Source organism: Cebus imitator, unplaced genomic scaffold, assembly GCF_001604975.1.
Source record: "Cebus imitator isolate Cc_AM_T3 unplaced genomic scaffold, Cebus_imitator-1.0 Scaffold101, whole genome shotgun sequence".
Taxonomy (NCBI): domain Eukaryota; kingdom Metazoa; phylum Chordata; class Mammalia; order Primates; family Cebidae; genus Cebus; species Cebus imitator.
In genome coordinates this window covers 3,134,480-3,156,786 of record NW_016107416.1, presented here as the reverse complement: position 1 = coordinate 3,156,786, position 22,307 = coordinate 3,134,480, and the positions used below count along the sequence as shown (strand labels likewise).

General features: G+C 40.7%; 1 pseudogene; it reads right to left on the bottom strand.

The window, feature by feature from the left end:
* Positions 1 to 7,496: 7,496 nt before the first annotated feature.
* Positions 7,497 to 22,307, bottom strand: part of LOC108310051 — an 18,094-nt pseudogene continuing 3,283 nt past the window's right edge.

Sequence of the window (22,307 nt, the reverse complement as noted above, 5' to 3'; positions counted from 1 at the left end):
AACCAACTAGGTCAGACTTGCTAGGAATGGAACTTCAGTAGGATTTTAACTTTGTTAGAACCAATTCACACCTCAGTCTCTATCCAGTGGATCAAGCTGTTTCTGGATGAAGCTCTATGTAACCCAGTAAATCACAGCTTTCTTTGGGTGGGCCTGGAACTTTGATATTTCAAAAATAACCAGCCTATAATCCCAGCACTTTGGGAGCTTGAGGCGGGAAAATCACTTGAGGCCAGGGGTTCAAGACCAACTTAGATAATGTGGCGAGAACTTGTCTCTATAAAAAATAAAAAATTAGCTGGGCATAATGGCACATGCCTGTAGTCCCAGCTACTTGGGAGACTGAGGCAGGAGGATCACTTGAGCTTAAGAGTTAAAAGTTGCAGTAAGCTATGATCATCCACTGCACTCCAGCCTGGGTGATGATTAAGACCCTATCTAAAAAAAAAAAAAAGAATAGAATAACTAAAGTCAGGGGCATAGTCATCTATCCAAGATGGAGTCTAGGCAGTCATCTGGGTCCCTGTGTATCCTAGACCTTTTCCCTACCCGCTGTAATACTGGCTATGTCCTCACTTCCCCATCCTAACTTTACCCCCTTTCCTTTTTTTCCCCCAGGATTCCCAAATATAGATAATGGATTTCCATAATATTTTCTTTTTCTTTTTTTTTTCTTCGAGACAGTTTTACTCTTGTCGCCCAGGGTGGAGTGCAGTAGCGCGATCTCGGCTCACTACAACCTCCATCTCCCAGGTTCAAGCAATTCTTCTGCCTCAGCCTCTCAAGTAGCTGGGATTACAGGCGCCTACCACCACGCCTGGCTAATTTTTTTGTATTTTTAGTAGAGACAGGGTTTCTCCTTGTTGGGCAAGCTGGTCTCGAACTCCTGACCTCAGGTGATGCGCCCACCTCGGCCTCCCAAAGTACTAGGATTACAGGCATAAGCCATCACGCCTGGCCCAGAATATTTTCTTTTATTCCAGTTAGAATTAGAATTCAATTACAAATTCAGATGACAAGTCTTATTTTCCTACATTTCGTATCTCCTATATCCTTTTTTTTTTGAGACGGAGTCTCACTCTGTCACCCAGGCTGCAGTGCAGTGGCACAATCTCAGCCCACTGCAACCTCTGCCTCCCGAGTTCAAGCAATTCTCCTGCCTCAGCCTCCTGAGTAGCTGGGATTACAGGTGCGCACCACCACACCTGGCTAGTTTTTCTATTTTTAGTAGAGACAGGGTTTCACTATGATGGCCAGACTGGTCTCAAACTCCTGACCTCAAGTGACCTGCCCACCTATGCCTCCCAAAGTGCTAGGATTACAGGCGTGAGCCACCACGCCTAGCCTCTCCTGTGTACTTTCTACTTTTTAATAAGAAAGGTTTTAACCATCTTTAAATGTGATTCATTTTCTTTGCTAATATAATATTGTATTTATTATTATTGTCATATTTTTCTCAACTGAATCACAAGGCTTCATAGGTGTTCTCTAAGACCTCTTGATTCTCATTTTTGCAATTTAGATCAATCACTTTAACAGGTATTTTAATCAATCTATCAATAGAGGCATACAACTTGTGATTTTCCAAAAAGAAAAGTAGTATTTATTTTTTAGTTTGCATGATGAAAGACATGATCTTGGAGCTTTCAAACAATGGGATATAATTTTAAGAGAAATTTGACAATAGAAGACACAGACTTTACTCCTTCTCTGCCCTCAAAACTCTCCATGCCCACAGGGTACAGCGACTCATGCCTGTAATCCCAGCACTTTGGGAGGCCAAGGTGGGAGGGTCACTTGAGCCCAGGAGTTCAAGGCCCACCTGGGCAACATAGTGGGACCCCATTTCTACAAAAAATGTTTTAAAACTTAGCCTGGGCCAGCCATGGTGGCTCATGCCTATAATCCCAACACTTTGGGAGGCTGAGGTGGATAAATCATCTGAGGTCAGGAGTTCAAGACCAGCCTGGCCAACATGGTGTAACACTGTGTCTGCTAAAAATACAAAAATTAGCTGGGCATGGTGGTAGGCACCTGTAATCCCAGCTACTCAGGAGGCTGAGGCAGGAGAATTGCTTGAACCAGGGAGGCGGAGGTTGCAGTGAGCCAAGATCATGCCATTGCACTCCAGCCTGGGTGACAAGAGGGAAACTCTGTCTCAAAAAACAAACAAACAAGAAACACTTAGCTGGGCATGGTGGTATATACCTGTAGTGCCAGCTACTCGGGAGGATGAGGTGGGAGGATTCTTTGAGCCTGGGAGATCAAGACTGCAATGAGCTGTGATTGTGCCCCCGCACTCCAACCTGGATGACAAAATGAGACCCTATCTCAAAACAAACAAACAAACAAAACATCTCTCCATGCACTAATCTAGATGCCTTGCCCCTCTCCCAGGTTCTGAGTCTAACTCTGGCCACAGGGGATCTAAGAAACCTGAAAATCAGCCTTCTCTCAGGTATGCTCTGCCTGGTCCTTATCACTGAGCTTCACTCTAGTTTCCTACATCTCCCATCTCTTACTCCCACTTCAATAGCTGAATTCCCACATCCATCCCATTATTTTCCACGGAGTTTCAGCCTTGGTTTCTACTTCAGTTAGGCGTATGTTTGACAGTAAGCAACAGAAATTCCAAAAGTGGCTTAAACAAACAAGTGCCCTTTTTTTTTCCACTTCACAAGATGTCTGGAACAGGCCATCCAGGGCTGAGACGATGGCTGTCCAGTGTCAGAGACCCAGCCTGCTTCTCTCTTCTTCCTCCACCATCCTTGGTTTATCGTCTTCCATCACTATGCACTGCAGCAGCATGCAGCATGCGTATATTCAAGGCTAGAAAACAAAAGTAAGAAAAAATGTTCTTACCAGGTATACTTAACCCTATTTATCAGGAAAGCAAAAGATTTCTCAAAAGCCTGCCCCTTATTCCCAGCAGACATCTTTTAATAGCCCTTGCATTAGAATTGAATCACATGGCTACCCCTCACAGCAAGGGAAGGAGGCTTGCCAAGCTTTGGTGTAGTAAACAATACTAGCCTTCATAGTTTCCACCCTACATGCTCTAGGCCTGTGATCCATCTTGCTCTTGACCTCCTGGGAAAAGGAATAGCACTGCCACAAACCAGGGCAGTGTTACCCACTTCCAGGTTTCCCTACTACAGATCACCTGTCTGGGGTTCTACTCGTTGCCCTGACATGACTGCATGGCTGTTACTCTCAGGAGATTGGTTGAACAGCTTCCCATTCCATTAGCCATCAAAGTACCCATCCTATGCCAAGTGGTCAGTCTGAAACTCAGAGCCCCCTCCCTCATCACTGCTCACCAAACCAAGTTAGTTAGTAGAATTGAGCTCCCACAGTGACTATGGGACACAATTCAGCATTTCAGCCCTAGACTGCATTTGCTTTTATATTTCTAAGAACATAACTGGGCCAGGCGCGGTGGCTCAAGCCTATAATCCCAGCACTTTGGGAGGCTGAGGTGGGCAGATCATGAGGTCAGGAATTTGAGACCGGCCTGGCCAACATAGCGAAACCCTGTCTCTACTAAAAATATAAAAATTAGCCAGGTGTGGTGGCGGGCACCTGTAATCCCAGCTACTCAGGAGGCTGAGGCAGGAGAGTTGCTTGTAACGGGAAGGTGGAGGTTGCAGCGAGCCAAGATTGGGCCACTGCACTCCAGCCTGGGCAACAAGAGTGAAACTCTGTCTCAAAGTAAACAAATAAATAAATAACATTTAAAAATATATACCTGATATATAGTAAGCCCTCAATGTAAGTTTTTTGATGAATCAATACATGATGGATGAAGATTAGAGTGACAGAAAGTCAGGCAAAGCCAATAATCCAAAAGAAATTATCTATGGTAATTCTTTGTTCTGTATGATACTCTAGGAGTACACGTTTCTATGTGATAAAAATTTTGATGTAGATGATTTGTTCTTCAGTTGCTATGCCACTTAGAGAATACTGAAGGAAAAGGGTTTTTCTCCCCTTTCTTGAAGTCTTAAGGAAAAAGTCAGATACACATCCTAATGTTACACTGAGAGCTAATTGCTGGCTTCCGTGTGTGAAGTTTTAATGTCCCAGATTTTATGAACCATGACATATAGACATGGGTAATCGTGGCAGATGTACATATCTTTTTCTCTAGAATAAATTTAGGGGAATATGATATAGTTAAGGAATAGTTTCAACAAACATTGATATTTATTTTGTGTGTGTGGGTTTTTGTTTTGCTTTGTTTTTGAGATGGAGTCTTGCCCTGTTGCCCAGGCTAGAGTACAATAGGGCAATCTCAGCTCACTGCAACCCCCGCCTGCCAGGTTCAAGCGATTCTCCTACCTCAGTCTCCTGAGTAGCTGGGATTTCAAGTACGTGCCACTACACCCAGATATTTTTTGTATTTTTAGTAGAGGTGGTGTTTTACCATGTTGGCCAGACTGGTCTCAAACTCCTGACCTCAGGTGATCTGCCCACCTTGGCCTCCCAAAGTGCTGGGATTACAGGCGTGAGCCACTGTACCTGGCCTTTTATTTTATTTTATTTTATTTATTTATTAGAGAATCTTGCTCTGTCACCCAGGCTGGAGTGCAGTGGCGTGATCTCACCTCAATCTCCACCTCCCAGGTTCAAGCGATTCTCATGCCTCAGTCTCCCAAGTAGCTGGGATTACAAGCATGGGCCACCACGCACAGTTGAAACATTGATATTTAATTAAAAGCCATGTTCCCTTTAAATAATACTTAAAGAATGTTTTCATTACATAAAATTATGAAATATAAGTAAGAAAAATGGTAAACATATTTAGGAAAGAAATTTTTCACTTAGTACACAGTAGGTATCTGACAAATATTCTATATAGATGGCCCTTTAAATAGAAAAATGAATGAAAAGCCCTTGTGGTTTTCCATTAATTGTGGTAACAGCAAAGAATCTCTGTTTTATATATATACACACACATATATATTACTCATCCTACATTACCATGATATTCTAATTATAAGTTTTACTTAGCATTGCTATCATATGCATAAATGTATCCAAAAGTAAAGCAGAAGAACAGAGCATACAAAAGTTTCCAGACAAAATGGAGACTCCTATGTTTCCTTCTGTCAATGCATGAGCTTCTAGGAAAAGAAAAACAATAATTATAGGGTAAAAGTTATTACAGAAGTTGCAAACATATCACTGAAGAAACTGCTGGTATTGACTTGCCTTGGTCTTTACCAGCTTATTTTAGGGAAAAAAAAATCAGTGGACTTGAGTTAAATGTAAAAACACATGAGAGTATTTACTACAAATCATCAGGTGATTCTTCTTACAGTACAATCATAATTATCTAAATTACATCCTCATTGATATTTTTGTGGGGGTTTTTTTGTTTGTTTTGAGACGGAGTCTTGCTCTGTCGCCGGGCTGGAGTACAGTGGCTGATCTCGGCTCAGTGCAACCTCTGCCTCCCAGATTCTCCTGCCTCAGCTTTCCAAGCAGCACCACCAGGCCCAGCTAATTTTTGTGTTTTTAGTTGAGAAAGGGGTTTCACAATGTTGGCCAGGATGGTCTCTATCTCTTGACCTCGTGATCCACCTGCCTTGGGCTACCAAAAGTGCTGGAATTACAGGCGTGAGCCACTGAACCTGGTCTCTCATTGACATTTTTAAAGGCAGAGTCATGTTCTGAAAGGACAGAATACCTACTGGAATTTTCTAACTTTATCAACTGACCTAGATTACAGGTGCTTACACTTTAAATCTTTTACCTACTGGAATCAAACTTGTAGTAAAAATATATGTAAACTATGAAAACAAATTTATACACCCATTTTATTCCTCTGACCTTTGACTTTTCCTTCCCAATCAGAATTTCTGAATGACTTTGTAGAAAAGGGTAGGTATCAAGTATAACAGCTTACTGGTGATTGACCTGTTTGTAGGCAAAAGATTCTCCCTGTTAACTCAGCTGAGCAAGCTTGTGCAATTTGTGTGGGAGGATGGAGCTTTTGAGATACGTATTTATGGCTTACTCTGTGTATTTTCCTCTTTCTTGTCCCATATTGAGGAAGGTAGTAGGCCCCGTGCTTCTTTGCCGCAGGGGAATATTAATAAGTCACAAGAAGGAAAGCAGAAGTGGCTTGCAAGATACTTCCCTTCTTGGTCTTTCTTTCCAAACTCCTAAACACACAGGGAAGTCTGTGCTGGATTCCCTGGAGGAAAAAGAGAATTGGGTTTGCCTCTGTGGAAAAGGGTGGGTATGTCTTGAAATGAAAGATGTTTATCTTTCTGTGTCATTCTGAAGTCCTACTAAATACGGAAAAAAATGTTTTTTCAATACATGACAAATTAGTATAAGAAATTTAAAAATTAAAAAAAAGAAATTTAAAAATGTTTAAAAAGAGAAAATGAGAGCTATCGTGCGTACCTGTTCTCCTGCACTTTTGTGCCTGGTAGTGCCTTGAAAATGGGGCCAAGCATTTCTGGCTCACCAAAGGCTCCTGTACCCAACAGTGGTATGAAAGCAGCAGAGTTCTTGGATCTGAGGGACTCTGAGGACTAAGATAGTAAACACCTTCCAGGGAACCCAGTGTGGGCAGATGAAGGAAGGAACCTTCTTGTGCTTGAAGCTATGTAAGGCCTCTGCATCTTCCTGGAGGGGGTTGGGAACAACAGGGGAGGGGAGCCCCAGCAATGACTGATCCTGAATTTCTAACTTTCCTTGTAGAATGGGAGGCTTGAAATCAAAGTTCGTTTAATTCATGAAAACTAAGAAATATTAAATTTTTCACTCATGAAAGTTTGAGGATTGAGATTCATAGCCAGAACAACTAAACAGACACGCTTGAAAGCATAGGCAAAGAAGATATACCTCCTTCCCCTACTGAAAAAGGGTAGTGGTCTCTTTCACCAATCGCTGGTATTCTTTAGAAAAAAAACCCAGTTTTGTTTACTGTGGTGAACCACATGTAAGAACTAGCTGTGTTCATCTGAGAATGTGATTTTTAAATACATATGAAGTGGCTGGGCACGGTGGTTCATGCCTGTAATCCCAGTGCTTTGGGAGGCCAAGGTGGGTGGATCACGAGGTCAGGAGATAGAGACAATCCTGGCCAGCATGGTGAAACCTTGTCTCTACTAAAATACAAAAAATTAGCTGGGTATGGTGGTGTGTGCCTGTAGTCCCAGCTACTCTGGAGGCTGAGACAGGGGAATTGCTTAAACCCAGGAGCCTGAGGTTGCAGTGAGCCAAGATCACGCCGCTGCACTCCAGCCTGGTGACAAAGCAAGACTTTGTCTCAAAAAAAAAACCATGTATATATATTTATATTTATATATATATATGTGTGTATATATATGAAGCATTTAGTGTACCAGTTTACACCAAATGTATAATATACATTTATATATTAATATATAATCTATTATACATGGTATAATTATATTTATAATATAAATGTATAAATAATTCATATATTAAATATACAGTCCTGTGTCATTCCTCAAACCACTCCATTCGTGCAAGCAATTATTTCATTCCCCCATGCATTTGTTCCCTGAGCTCACAGACAACCTTCATTCCCCAAGTGTATTCCCTGTTATGTGCTCTTATAGAACTCTTTTACCTGCCTTTGGTAATGCTCACTGTCTAACTTATCTACTAGGCTGTAATGTCCATAAGAGAGGGCTTTGAAAGAAATTATTCTTCCTGGAGAACTGTTAAGCCCATTATTTGTTCCAGTTCTGAAATAACAGTGTAAAGGCAAGAACAGGGAATGAAAACACTTTACCCTTATCTGTCCATGATCCAGCTTTGATGCCAATATTTTTACCCAAATAAAGGTCGAAATGGATACTGAGTTGTTGTAGAAATAGAGGTAGGAAAGGAAAGGGTAAAGTTTGCCATATGTATTATAAGTTACTTGTGGAGGACAATATGATATTCTCTCCAATATTGTCACATAGTGAGTAAACAAAGTCACAAAAAATATTTATGGCTTCAAGTTAAATTTATTTCCAATGAGACTCTGGTCATTACAGCAATAAGATATTTTTTTCTTGGATGCTTAAAATATAGAGGAGACAGTTTACGACGGATAGATATCCGTAATGCATAATATTCTTAACAAAAGATAGCGATATAGTTATTTTATGCTTCCTTTCTTTTCTCCAACTAAGTACTAATTCAGGTGTTTGGAATTACTTTTTTTTTAATAGGCTATTTTTGGAGCAGTTTTAGGTTTACAGAAAAGTTGAATGGGAAGTACAGAGTTCCCATGTGCTTCCTTCACACTTCCTCTCCAGCTTCCCTTTTTATTAACATCTTACATTACTGTGGCACATTTGTTACAATTGATGAGGTGATATTGATATGTTATTAACAAAAGTCCATCATTTACACTGGGGTTCACTCTTTGTGTTGTACATTCTACAGATTTTCACAAATGTGTATTGTTGTGTATCCATTACTACAGCATCAGGCAGAACAATTTTATTGCTCTAAAAGTGCCCTATACATTACCTACTTATTCCTCCCCTGACCCCAGTTCCAGATATGGGCTGCAACATTTCACTGGTGCCCTACTGGACCTACTTCACAGTACTACACAGAGTTGGGCTCTGTTTTGTGTTAATGTTAGAATTATTGCGGAAAGGATGTAATTGTCCAAGCAGGGAATACTGCTGAGTGTTTGTAATACCTGATTTGGACTTAAAATTTATACTTCCACTTGATATTAAAAAATGCAGATATTAATATAATTTCATAAGCAGATATAGGGTTACAACTGAGCCTAGTTAAGTTTTCCCTTGGAAGTAAGCAGATAAATAGATCAGGCAGAGGTTTTTAACTTATCCCTGTATGTATCTGGAATAAGAGATCTTCCTTTCATGGTGAAAATGATAAAAGCATCTGCATATGGGGATCTAACATTTAAAAACTTTTCTCCCTTCTGTATAAAAGTCTTACAAAGAAGATTCTTAGAGTTTTTAAGAAATTTTTGTGGTAATCTTATTCAATTCCTTATTTTTAGACAAAATTACCCTTAAGCCATTTTAAAAAGACTTTTTTTTTGACAATTGTTATTTAGTTTCTATTTCATAATTATAAACTTAACTCTGCAATTGGCTAGGCATGGAAAGAAACAAGGAAAAACATGGAACCCAAAGGAAACTGTAGTGAGAGCACAAACATTCTAGGATACTGCGAGCAAATGGGGTAGAGGGTGCTCTCCTGGGTTACAGAAGGAATAGTCTGGTGGTTAAGATAAAACACAAGTCAAACTTACTAGAGTTGTCCACAGTCAGCAATGATGATCTTCTTGCTGGTCTCACCATTCCTGGACCCAAAGCCCTCCACGGGCTGCACAATATTCGTGCGTTCTTTCACTTTGCCAAAGACCACATGCTTGCCATCCAACCACTCAGTGTTGGCGATGCGGATTAAAAACTAGGAGCCATTTGTGTTGGGTCCAGCATTGGCAACGGACAAGATGCCAGGACCTGTATGCTTTAGGATGAAGTTCTCGTCATCAAATGTCTCCCCATAGATGGACTTGCCACCAGTGCCATTATGGCTTGTGAATTCACCACTCTGACACATAAACCCTGGAATAATTCAGTGAAAGCAGGAACCCTTATAACCAAATCCTTTCTCTCCAGTGCTCAGAGCACGAAAGTCTTCTGCTGTCTTTGGAAACTTGTCTGCAAACAGCTCGAAGGAGACGTGGCCCAAGGGCTCACCTCTACGGTGGTGTTGAAGAACACAGTGGGGTTGACCATAGCTGATAGTATGGGGCTCCCAGCGGCAGCATCTGCAAAACCTAAAAAGACTTTTTATACATACCAGACATTATAAATACCATAAAAGACATTATACATACCAGAAGCAGTGACTCACGCCTGTAATCCCAGCACTTTGGGAGGCTGGGGTAGGAGGATCACTTGAGGCCAGGAGTTTGAGACCAGCCTGACCGACATGTCCCTACAAAACCCTGTCCCTACAAAAAATACAAAAATTAGCTGGGCATGGTGGCTCACACCTGTAATCCCAGCTACTCAAGGAGAATTGCTTGAGCCCGGGAGATGGAGGTCGCAGCAAGCCTGCATCTCACCACTGCACTCTAGCCTGGGCGACAGAGAGAAACTCTGTCTCAAAAAAAGAAAAGGGAAAAGAAATACATTATACAAAGTTCAGAACTCATTTTATTGTTTGACACCCTTGCAGTGAAAAGTCTATCTAGACATACTTAAATTTCATCATGTGATTATATGCTTATTCCCCACCTCATTCTTAATTCCTAAAGAGGAGGAAACCTATCTTCTGGATAGCAAATTTTCACAAGTGTTAAGATCATTAGGTCTGCTTCCACTGTTTCTTCTCACAGCTAAATAATTCTGGCTTCTTTTCTCATCAGGTCTTACTTCCCATTCTTAAATTATCTTTGTGAAAATGATGAGAAAACATACAGTATAAGAATAACAGGCCGGGCGCGGTGGCTCAAGCCTGTAATCCCAGCACTTTGGGAGGCCGAGGCAGGTGGATCACGAGGTCAAGAGATCAAGACCATCCTGGTCAACACGGTGAAACCCCGTCTCTACTAAAAATACAAAACATTAGCCGGGCATGGTGGCGCGTGTCTGTAATCCCAGCTACTCAGGAGGCTGGGGCAGGAGAATTGCCTGAACCCGGGAGGCGGAGGTTGCGGTGAGCCGAGATCGCGCCATTGCACTCCAGCCTGGGTAACAAGAGCGAAACTCCGTCCCAAAAAAAAAAAAAAAAAAAAAAAAAAAAAAAGAATAACAACTTAGTGTCATGAAACAGCCCTCCAGTGTACCAGGCCATTTCTTACTTACAAATATTCACAATGTCCACTGCACTTCCTTCCATGGAAGACTCTCCCTTAATATTTCTGAGCTTCTCCTTAACATGTGATTTAATTAATTAGCTCTATGAGTGCAATATGCAAGACGTGGTATCGTTCTAGACCTCATGGGGTTTATAATTTATTTGGAGTGACCTCAAACCATAGAAAGTGGACATAGGTCTGGAATACATGATGTAGACCTTACATATTATAAACATTCTGAGAGAGAAAGGGAATTCCAAGGCTGATTTGGGGAATATTTCATGGATATGTACTGGGAGTGGCTGGGAAGGTTTTATAGAATTTGGTTGGGCAGGGAGGGGGAAATGAAGACAGTCCAGACAATGAGTCTAACAGAGCAAAGCCTTAAAAGCAAACTCCATGAACTGAGTAAGAAAAGATGAGGTCAGCCAGGTGGAGGCAGAGAAGGTCGGGGTTGTGAACAGCTTTGAAATCAGTCAGAGGAGCTAATTGGAAACTGTTACAAGAAACCAGGAATTGTTGTAGGCTTAAAAAGATTCCTATTTTAATCCTGACTCTTGTTGCAAATGATAGAAACAGCCAGCTTTGGCAGAAAGGAGAATGTATTCGTTTATATAGCCAAACCTAGGGAAGGAGAGAAATAGAATTGGTCCTCAGAAAACCTGAACCAAGGATGTGAATACCACTAGGATTCTTTCTCTCTCTCTCTCTCTCTCTCTGTTTTCTTCATCTTTGCTTTGCTGACATGTTTTCTATGATATTAGAGCCATAGTCACCAACATTTTCTGGTTTGCATTTTCCTGAGAGTCTCATCAAAGAATGAACTTTTTTTCCTAATTCCAGCTAAAAGAGAGAGCGAAAGGAAGGAAGGAAGGAAGGAAAGAAGGAAGGAAGGAAGGAAGGAAGGAAGGAAGGAAGGAAGGAAGGAAGGGAAACTCCAATGCCTTTGGTTAATTTAGTGTGTATCACATGTTCTCTCCTGCAACCAGGGTAAAGAAAGAGGTACCTCTTTAAACCAACAAAAATCAGAAGACAGAAGGAAAAAAAGAAAAAGAAAAAAAAAAAAGAAAGAGGTACCTCGATTGGCAGCATCCCTAAGAACTACAGGGTTGAGTTAGGGGCTGGGTTGGGAGGAGCAGTTCCAAAAGAAATTTGCTGTCTCAAGAAGAAAAAAGAGCAGGACAGAGGAAATAGCAGATGTCCCCTATAGTAACATTTATTGAATTGTTTTTGTTGTTGACACTCTACACAAAAGTAACGCAAGATCATTTGAAAACTAGAAATATTGCTGAAACACAAAGAAGTAAAAATTAACATCACCTAAGTCACTAACCTAGAGATAATCAACCCATTAACACTTTGGTATCCTTTCTATCAGTTTGTTTTTTCATATATATTTTGCATTGGTATGTATCTGTGTTTGGGTGTGATAGAGTAATGCCCCACCCCACGAAAGATATCCATATTCTAATTCCTGGAACCTATGAATGTGGGTTTATTTTACATGGCAAAAGAGATTTTGCAGTCGTAATTAAGAATCTTGAGATGGAAAGATTATCCTAAATTATTTGAAGGGCCCAGTATAATTGCTACGGTCTTTGTAAGAGGGACACAGGAGAGTCAGAGTCAGAGGGAAATTGGAAGATACTACCGTGCTGTCTTCAAAGATTGAAGATGGAGCCCTAAGCCAAAGAATACAGACAACCTCTAGAAGCTAGAAAAGGCAAAGAAATGAATTTTCCCCTAGAGCTTCTAGAAGAAACAAAGTTCTGTTGACACCTGAATTTTAGATCACTGAGACTGATTTTGGACTTCTGACCTCCAGAACTCTAAAATAATAACTGTATTGTATTAATCAACTGAGTTTTATGGCAGTTTGTTATAGAGGCAATAGGAAATGAATACAATAAATATAAATATATATTCACCTTTCTGGGCTTGGGTTTTTTGTTTTCAACAATATCAGACTCATACAGTACATGATCTTTTGTGATGTATATTTTTCAAAATAAAAACACTGTACATCTTTTTTGTTGTTTTTTTTAACAGAAAATTGGTGCGAAAGTGGTCCTGGTAGTGCCAGAGATTGGTTAGGAGTGTTTCAGAGAGGAGAGGGGGTTTACAGGAAACCGGCCCACAGCCTTCTGCAAACCCCTGGTATGAGATAATGGTTTCAAGAGGGTTGGTGGCAGAGAGAACAGTGAGGAAGAGACAATATAGGGATATTTGAAAGGCATGACTGATGGGACTCAGTGACAGCACTTAGGTGATGTCATGTTCTTTGGCATAGCTGTGCCTCAAAGTGTGTAACTGAACAAAAGTTCTAGTGATCAGCTATGCATCTGTTTACTTTGTTTGTTTCTCCATGACATATTTTTCAAATGACTGTTCTCAAGCAGTTCAAAGAATCATACAAAATGACCATGAGGAAGCAAAGGGAGAGAGTGATTTCTTTTTTCTTTCTTTCTTTCTTTTTGAGATAGAGTCTCCCTCTGTCGCCCAGGCTGGAGTACAGTGGCACGATCTCAGCCTCCTGGGTTCAAGCAATTCTCCTGCCTCAGCCTCCTGAGTAGCTAGGACTACAGGTGCACACCACCATGCTCAGCTAATTTTTGTATTTTTAGTAGAGACAGGATTCCATTATGCTGGCCAGGCTGACCTGGAACTCCTGACCTCATGATCTGCCCACTTTGGCCTCCCAAAGTGCTAGGATTACAGGCGTGACCCACTGCTCCTGGCTGATAGTAATTTCTTAACTCACTCATCACTGCTTTAAATGAATTATAAAGGAAAATGTGTTTAATGCTAAACATATAATATTAGGAGAATCTAAAGATGTTTTTCATTAAATAACAGGACTTTGAAACTTCCATAAAAGCACATTTTGCTTATATGTTTCATACATGCATGTTGAACATCAAATCTGGAAACCTAGATAATACTTCATTTTTTTGTACAGATTGAACCTCCATGATTACTTCTGGGGGACATTAATGATGCACATTTATTCAGTGAAAATCTCAGACACAAATCATCTGAAGCAAAGAATCACTGATGAATAGGCAGGGGTTGATGGAAAGACTGAATTAATGCACCACATTCATTGCAATTTTGCACAGTGCATTGACTTCTATTGTTAATAAGGAACAACACTGTAAACATATCATATAATGTCATTGAACACATTGTATATAATAACAATAAACCATTTTTTATATGTTATACATATGTATATGTGTACCTGTATTTCCAGTCTGTGTTTCCAGTCTTTATGGCCACCATCTATGTGTATTTACCTCTTCATTCTTTATTTTTCACCTTGGAAACACACCCTTCAATTCAACAATATTTATTGGGCAACTGTTACAGACTAAATTGTGTCCCTGCAAAATTCATTTGTCGAAACCCTTACCCCCAGCACCTCAGAATGTGACTACATTTGGAGATAAAGCCTTTAAAGGGGTAATTACGTTAAAATGGGGTAGGTAGGGTAAGCTCAAATCCAGTACTATTGACATTCTTTTTTTATTTATTTATTATTTTTTTTTGAGACAGAGTCTTACTCTGTCACCCAGGCTGAAGTGCACTGGCACAATCTCAGCTCACTGCAACCTCCACCCCCCAGGTTCAAGTGATTCTCTTGCCTCAGCCTCCTGAGTAGCTGGGATTACAGGCACCTGCCACTGTGCCCAGCTAATTTTTGTGCTTTTGGTAGAGACGGGGTTTCACCATCTTGGCCAGGCTGGTCTTGAACTTCTGACCTTGTGATCCACCCGCCTCAGCCTCTCAAAGTGCTGAGATTACAGGTGTGAGCCATCGTGCCTGGCTAGCATTCTTTTAAGAAAAGGACATAAGAATACAGAGATAGCCAGGTGTAGTGGCTCATACCTGTAATCCCAGCACTTTGAGAGATGGAGGCGAGTGGATCACCTGAGGTCAGGAGTTCGAGACCAGACTGACCAACATGGAGAAACCCCATTTCTACTAAAAATACAAAATTAGCTGGGCGTAGTGGCGCATGCCTGTAAGCCCAGCTACTCAGTGGGCTGAGGCAGGAGAATCGCTTGAACCCAGGAGGTGGAGGTTGCAGTGAGCCAAGATCGTGCCATTGCAATCCAGTCTGGACAATAAGAGCAAAACTCCATCTCAAAAAAAACAAACAAAAAAATAATACAGAGACACCAGACACATGACTGCAGAGATGACCATCTGAAGACACAGGGAGAAGACAGCCACCTACATGCCAAGAAGAGAGGTCTCCAAAGAAACCAAGCCTGCCAACAGCTTATCTCAGACTTCTAGCCTCCAGAACTGGGAGAAAGTAAATTTTTGTTGTGTAAGCAACCGAGTCTGTGTCTTTTTGTTATAGCAGCCCTAGGAAACTAATCCAGCAATGTCTTAGACACTGTGATAGAAGGTAGAGACTGGATATTCAGTGATTAAAAAGGTGCAAGTATTAGCCTTGAGGACAACCCAGTTCTTTATTTCCAGGAAGCTTAAGAACAGATCCACTTGGATGTCCACCATAACTTCAAATTCAACTTGTCCAAAACTGAACTCACGCCTCTGAGCTGCCCTTATGGTAGCAGACGTTACTTTGTAGAGTAGGGAAAGCTGTAACTCTTTCCTGTGGCTTCCTCATTACTCAGCACAGTGCCTTGAACTTGACAGGCACTTGGTATCTATCTGTTGATTCAGTGATGCTATCAATCCTCTACTTTCAATATTCCTACAGTCTAAAAACCCTGGAGTCATCTTGGACTCTTCCTCTTCTTACCCTTGTCCAATATGTCCAATTTTCTTACCCTGGTCCAACCTGTCACCTGTGTCTGTCAGTTTTTTCAAATGTAATTCAATTTTCCTCCTTTCTCATTTCTCATCATTTCATTCCTGGATTAATACAACCAGACTTCTGATTGTTTTCCTTACTCCTAACTGTCTTCAAAATGTTGCCAGACTTTTCTTTTTCTTTTTCCTTTTTTTTTTTTTTTTTTTTTTTTTTTTTTTTTTTTTTTNTTGAGACAGAGTCTCATTCTGTCACCAGGCTGGAGTGCAGTAGCGCAATCCCAGCTCACTGCAACCTCTGCCTCCTTGGTTCAAGCAATTCTCCTGCCTCAGCCTCCTGAGTAGCTAGGATTACAGGTGTATGCCACCATGCTCAGCTAGTTTTTTGTATTTTAAGTAGAGACAGGGTTTTACCACGTTGGCCAGGTTGGTCTTGATCTCTTAACCTCGTGATCTGCCCGCCTTGGCCTCCCAAAGTGCTGGAATTACAGGCGTGAGCCACTGCACCCGGCCATTGCCACACTTTTCTTAACTATATCTCTCATTAGTTAACAAATTTTCTTTGACAAATACCTTTCCTTGACAAATACTGCTGAACTTTTCTGTGTGCAAGACGACATGCAAGGTGCTAAAGAAAATACACGTATGGCTAAGCCAGAGTCTTTGCCCTTTGAAGAACTCATGCTTTTGTTTTGTTTTGTTTTGTTTTGTTTTGTTGTTGTTTTCGAGACTGAGTTTTGCTCTTGTTGTCCAAGCTGCTCATGGTTTTTCAGAGGAGTCAGACACATGCACAAAACGTTCTAATACCAATGTGTCGAGTTTTTTTGAGAATACATAGAATGTAGCAAATATGGGGAAATGGGAATGAAGGAGACAGCTGAACTGTAATGAGTAGAAGCAGACCAGACAGAGAAGGAGAAAAGGACATTCTAGACAGAGGGAATGAATAGTAATTGCAAGGGTGTGGAGTTGGAAAAATGGCTGGCACATTCAAAAATGGACTCTACTGCATTGGTTGTTAGACCTCTTTAGCTCTAATAAAACAATTTTCCCCAGTGTTTACTTAAAAAAAAACAGATGCAAGTTCAGGTTCTGCCATTTTTTCCCACTACAGGCATTTTTGAGATGGGTATAACGTTTTTGGCTTATTATTAGACGCTAACCACAAGTCATTAACTCACTCTATTATGTGTAGTCAATACTACTTGCAGCAGTTGAGTTACCACCTTGAAAATCTGGCTTAATAATTGCACTCTAACATGTGTATAGTCAGAGAATTGCTGAGTTCTAGTTGGTTGAATTCATTTGTGGTCTGACCGGTATAGACGTCAGAACGTTCACAAGGGTTCAGGTTATTGTGATAACGGCTCTTGCATAATACTTTGTTTTTGTTCTAAGTACATACCTGGAAATGTGTCCAGTTTTATAGATTTTGCCGATAAAAAGCCTCCCCAAAAGGACCACTCTTTTTTTTTTTGAGACAGAGTCTCGCTTTGTCACCCAGGCTAGGTGCAGTGGCGATATCTTGACTCACTGTAATCTCCAATTCTCCTGCCTCAGCCTCCTGAGTAGCTGGGACTACAGGTGGCTTCACCACGCCCAGTTAATTTTTTGAATTTTTTGTAGAGACGGGGTTATTCCATGTTGGCCAGGCTGGTCTCGAACTCCTGACCTCAGGTGATCCACCCACCTTGACCTCCCAAAGTGCTGGGATTACAGGCATGAACCACCACACCTGGCCCAAAAGGGCTACTTTTTTTTTTTTTTTTTTTTTTTTTTTTTTTTTTGGTGAGATGGAGTCTCGCTCTGTCACCCAGGCTGGTTTTTTTTTTTTTTTTTTTTTTTTTTTTTTTTTTGGTGAGATGGAGTCTCGCTCTGTCACCCAGGCTGGAATGCAATGGTGCACTCTCGGCTCACTGCAACCTCCACCTCCCAGGTTCAAGTGATTCTCCTGCCTCAGTCTCTCAAGTAGCTAGCTGGTGTGTGCCACCACATCCGGGTAACTTTTGTATTTTTAAGTGGGGGGGTGGATTTCACCATGTTGGTCAAGCTCATCTTGAACCCCTGACCTCATGATCCACCCACCTCAGCCTCTCAAAGAGCTGGGATTACAAGTGTGAGCCACTGTGTCCAGCTAAGGGCTACTCCTTAGAAAAAAAACAACTAAAATAATTTTTTTATTAGTTATAGGTATGTCATACTCTGTTTGCTACATATTTATATTACATAGGGTATTTAAATCTCACTTATATGCAAGAAGCAGAAATATACTTAAAGGCAAGGATCAAGTGTTCTGCAGTTGTTAATGTTTGACTGAGAGGAATGAGATGCCTCCAATTTGGGCCATATGAGGCCCTTGATTCACTCCTCTTTTACTACCCCAACCCTGTTTCTCCTATTGGCATTCAGATTCTAAGTGTGAGCTACTTATCATTTGTTCCATAAAGTTATCTTAACCTGCTCTAACCTCTGTTGATTTCCCTCTTCCCTTAACTACTACTGTACTTACAGTCTGTATCAGAGCTTAATATTTAGTTGGTTATTTCATATGTTTTTGTCTCATGAATAAAATTTCTTGAATGCAGAGTTCCCCTTTTAAAGTAAAAATATATACACTTTACATTGTTGTTTTCCTGAGCATTTTAAGAGATTTCTCTTCATAAATATTGGTTTAGTGCAATTCATTTAATTGCCAATTAAAGAATACAAATTTGTTGTTAAAAGATAAAGTAGGAAACGAAAGTACCACAATCATACTACTCTGCAATAAACACTTCATCTTCTTGCATTTCCTTCTAGGTTTCCTATATATGTTTTCTCATGGGTTCATATTGTACATAATATTTGTAACTTTTTAATCAACATATTGTGAACATCTTTTCACATCAAAAAATATTTGACAAATCATCATTTTCTTTTTTCTTTTTTCTTTTTTTTTTTTTTTGAGACAGTGTTTTGCTCTGTCACCCAGGCTTGAGTGCAGTGGTACAATCTTGGCTCACTACAATCTCTGCCTCCGAGGTTCAAGTGATTCTCCCACCTCAGCCTCCCAAGTAACTGGGATTATAGGTATGCACCACCATACCCAGCTAATTTTTGTATTTTTAGTAGAGATGAGGTTTCACCACGTTGGCCAGTCTGATCTTGAACTCCTGTCCTCAGGTGATCTGCCCACCTCAGCCTCCCAAAGTGCAGGGATTACAGGTGTGAGCCACCGTATTCAGCCTTCGTTTTCTTAAACAACCTCTCGTGGCTGGACATTTAGGGGATTTCCAAATATTTGCCATTATCCCACAATATCCTAGTTTATGTTTTGTTCTTATCCCTTTGAATATCTATTGCCAAACTGCCCTACAGAAAAAGTTTGCAATGACTTACATTCCCACTTGCAGGTATAAGAGTGGCTGTTTCTTCCCATTTTTGTCAACAATGGGTGGAATCATTTTTAAAAATCAGAGACTATTTCATGAATTTCTCTAGTGATTCTAGACAGAGCAGGGGACACAGTGACCATTAAGGAAATAAATGTAATTAATTTGATAAATGGATTAATAATAGTGTTTTCTCCACTACTTAATGGTGGCTAAAGTTGGTTTTTGTTTTTTTTTTCTTTTTTGAGATGGAGTCTCGCTCTGTGGCCCAGGCTGGAGTACAGTGGCACTGTCTTGGCTCACTACAACCTCCGTCTCCCGGGTTCAAGCAATTCTCCTGCCTCAGCCTCCTGAGTAGCTGGGATTACAGGCATGCGCCACCATGTCTGGCTAATTTTTGTATTTTTAATGGAGATAGGGTTTCACCATGTTGGTCAGGGTGGTCTCAAACTCATGGCCTCATGATCCGGCCTCCCAAAGTGCTGGGATTACAGATGTGAGCCACTGCACCTGGCCAGCTACTGAAATTTTAAAGTAATTAATTACCGGCTGGTCACAGTGGCCCATGCCTGTAAGCCCAGCACTTTGGGAGGCAAGGCAGGTGTATCATCTGTGGTCAGGAGCTCAAGACCAGCTGGTCAACATGGTAAAACCCCATCTCTACTAAAAATACAAAAATTAGCTGGGCATGATAGCGTGTGCCTGTCGTCCCAGCTACTCGGGATGCTGAGGCAGGAGAATCTCTTGAACCTGGGAGGTAGAGGTTGCAGTGAGCTGAGATCACGCCACTGCACTCTGGCCTGGGCAACAGAGCAAGACTCTGCCTAAAAATAAATAAATAAAGTAATTAATTACTCATTCACTCAACATATTTACACCGAGTATGATGGTCCTTGATTTGCCTACTAAAAATTAATATAGCATTCAGAAATGAAACAAATACTTTATAAAATACTGAAACATAAATTAAAACACTGATAACTTGTTTCAAAGGTAATTTGTATAGAAGCTACTCTTAAAATTTGTCCCAGAGTCCTAAGAGGTCTCTTGAAAATTAAAAAAAAATTGTCTCATTTTTCTAAGAATAGGAAGTACTAAAATTCCTCCTTTGGGGATTAAGAATATGAATTTAGGATAAGAAAACTCTCTCATCCATTAGCTATTAGAGTTTTCAGAATCAGGGGAATTGTGCCAGAGAAGAAGTCAAAATCTGGTGTGGATTTTCACAGCACCAGGTATTTCCTTCTATGTGCAGGGGGAGTAAAATCAACACTAAAATTTTGGGGCAGAGTTTTAATGTTTCTATCAATTCCTGAAAGCTTATTTCATTTAAAGTTACTTCAGGGATACGACAACTAGATGAATGTTCTATTTAGTTAGGTAATTTAATTTTATTATAAGTCTCCTGTTCAATTATCAAAAAGATCATATGAAGGTGATAATCGGTCCCACTTCTCCAATGTGCAAATCTTTTTATCTTATGTAAAATATTAACCATTAAAAATCAGCATATCTTTTAAAATCACTGATTCAAAATATCATTTAAAAGGATATATTCTATAATTTTTTTATTCCTTTCCCCATGATTGGTGGAAGGTGCTAGAATGAGTTTGTAAATCGTAAAGCAGTTTGTACTGGAAAGAGAATGTGACTGGGGTCAGAAGATACAGACTCTAGTCCAGTATCTTCTAGTAACAGCTGTTTAACTTTAGGCAAGTCATTTCATGTCCTGAGCCACAGTCCCTTTACTACAAACCAAAAATCTGGTTTCAGTCAGCATTTCCCAAAGTGTGTGCTGTGGAACACTTGCCTTATAAGATGTTCCATTGGAAAAAGGGTTTCATGCTTGAATAAATTTGGGAAGCACTTGTATATAATATCTACCTCAGAAATTCCCAATGCTCATTAAAATATTAAAACCACCAGAAACCTCTCTAGTTTAGAAACCCATTGAACTGTTTAACCTAGCATTCTCATTTATTAAAGGAACTTAAAATTTTGAGGGGAATTACATCTACTAAAATCTTGTGGGACTAGAATTCCAAAGAACACACTTTGGGAAATGATAGGCTAAGATGTCTGGATGTATGGTACTATTTTTTGTCATATAGGCATTCAGCCAGTTCCCTAAAACCTGCTCTTTTTTCCACGCTCTTTATTTCAGAGGTCATTCATTCTCCTAAACCAGAATCCTGAGGGTAACTCTAAATGTCTCCATTGCAGTCACTCCCTCATATCCAATTATACATTCTGTAGATTCTACCTCCTTAATGTCTCCCATCTACTCCCTCCTCCCCATTTTATGACCTCTTGCTTTTAATGAGACCTGCAGCACACATCTTATTAGGTTTTGAGTGGTTGTCATCACCTCTTTTCTCCTGCTCTAGTCCGGCCTTCTTGGTCTCCAAAACATAAACTCAGTTGCTCTGGGGGCTAAAATACTTCAAAGATTTTATTATTCATTACATTTCCCAGGGTGTCCAGTTCAAACTCCTTAGTTTAACATGAGCCACTTCGTGAATGAAGCCCTTCCCACCCTTTCCTCCAAACCCTTTAACTCTTCTCTGTGTCTGTTCTGACAAAATGGAATTACTTACTAACATGGTTTGGCTCTGTGTCCCTACTCAAATCTCATCTTATAGCTCCCATAATTTCCACCTGTTGTGGAAGGGACTCAGTGGGAGATAGCTGAATCATGAGGGTGGATCTTTCTCATGCTGTTCTCCTGACTGTGAATAAGTCTCAAGAGATCTGATGGTTTTAAAAATGGGAGTTTCCGCCGGGCGAGGTGGCTCACACCTGTAATCCCAGAACTTTGGGAGGCTGAGGCGGGTGAATCACGAGGTCAAGAGATCGAGACCATACTGGCCAACATGGAGAAATCCCATCTCTACTAAAAATACAAAAAAATAGCTGGGCATGGTGACACATGCCTGTAGTCCTAGCTCCTCAGGAGGCTGAGGCAGGAGAATCACTTCAACTTGGAGAAGGAGGTTGCAGTGAGCAGAGATCTCGCCACTGCACTCCAGCCCAGTGACAGAGCGAGACTCCTGTATCAAAAAAAAAAAAAAAAAAGAAAAGAAAAGAGGGAGTTTCCCTGCACAAGTTTTGGCTGCTGCCGTCCATGTAAGATGTGACTTGCTCCTAATTGCCTTCTGCCATGATTGTGAGGCCTCCCCAGCCATGTGGAACAGCCATGTGTAAGTCCATTAAACCTCTTTTTCTTTCCCAGTCTCAGGTATGTCTTTATTAGCTGCATGAAAACGGACTAATAGGCCGGGCACGGTGGCTCAAGCCTGTAATCCCAGCACTTT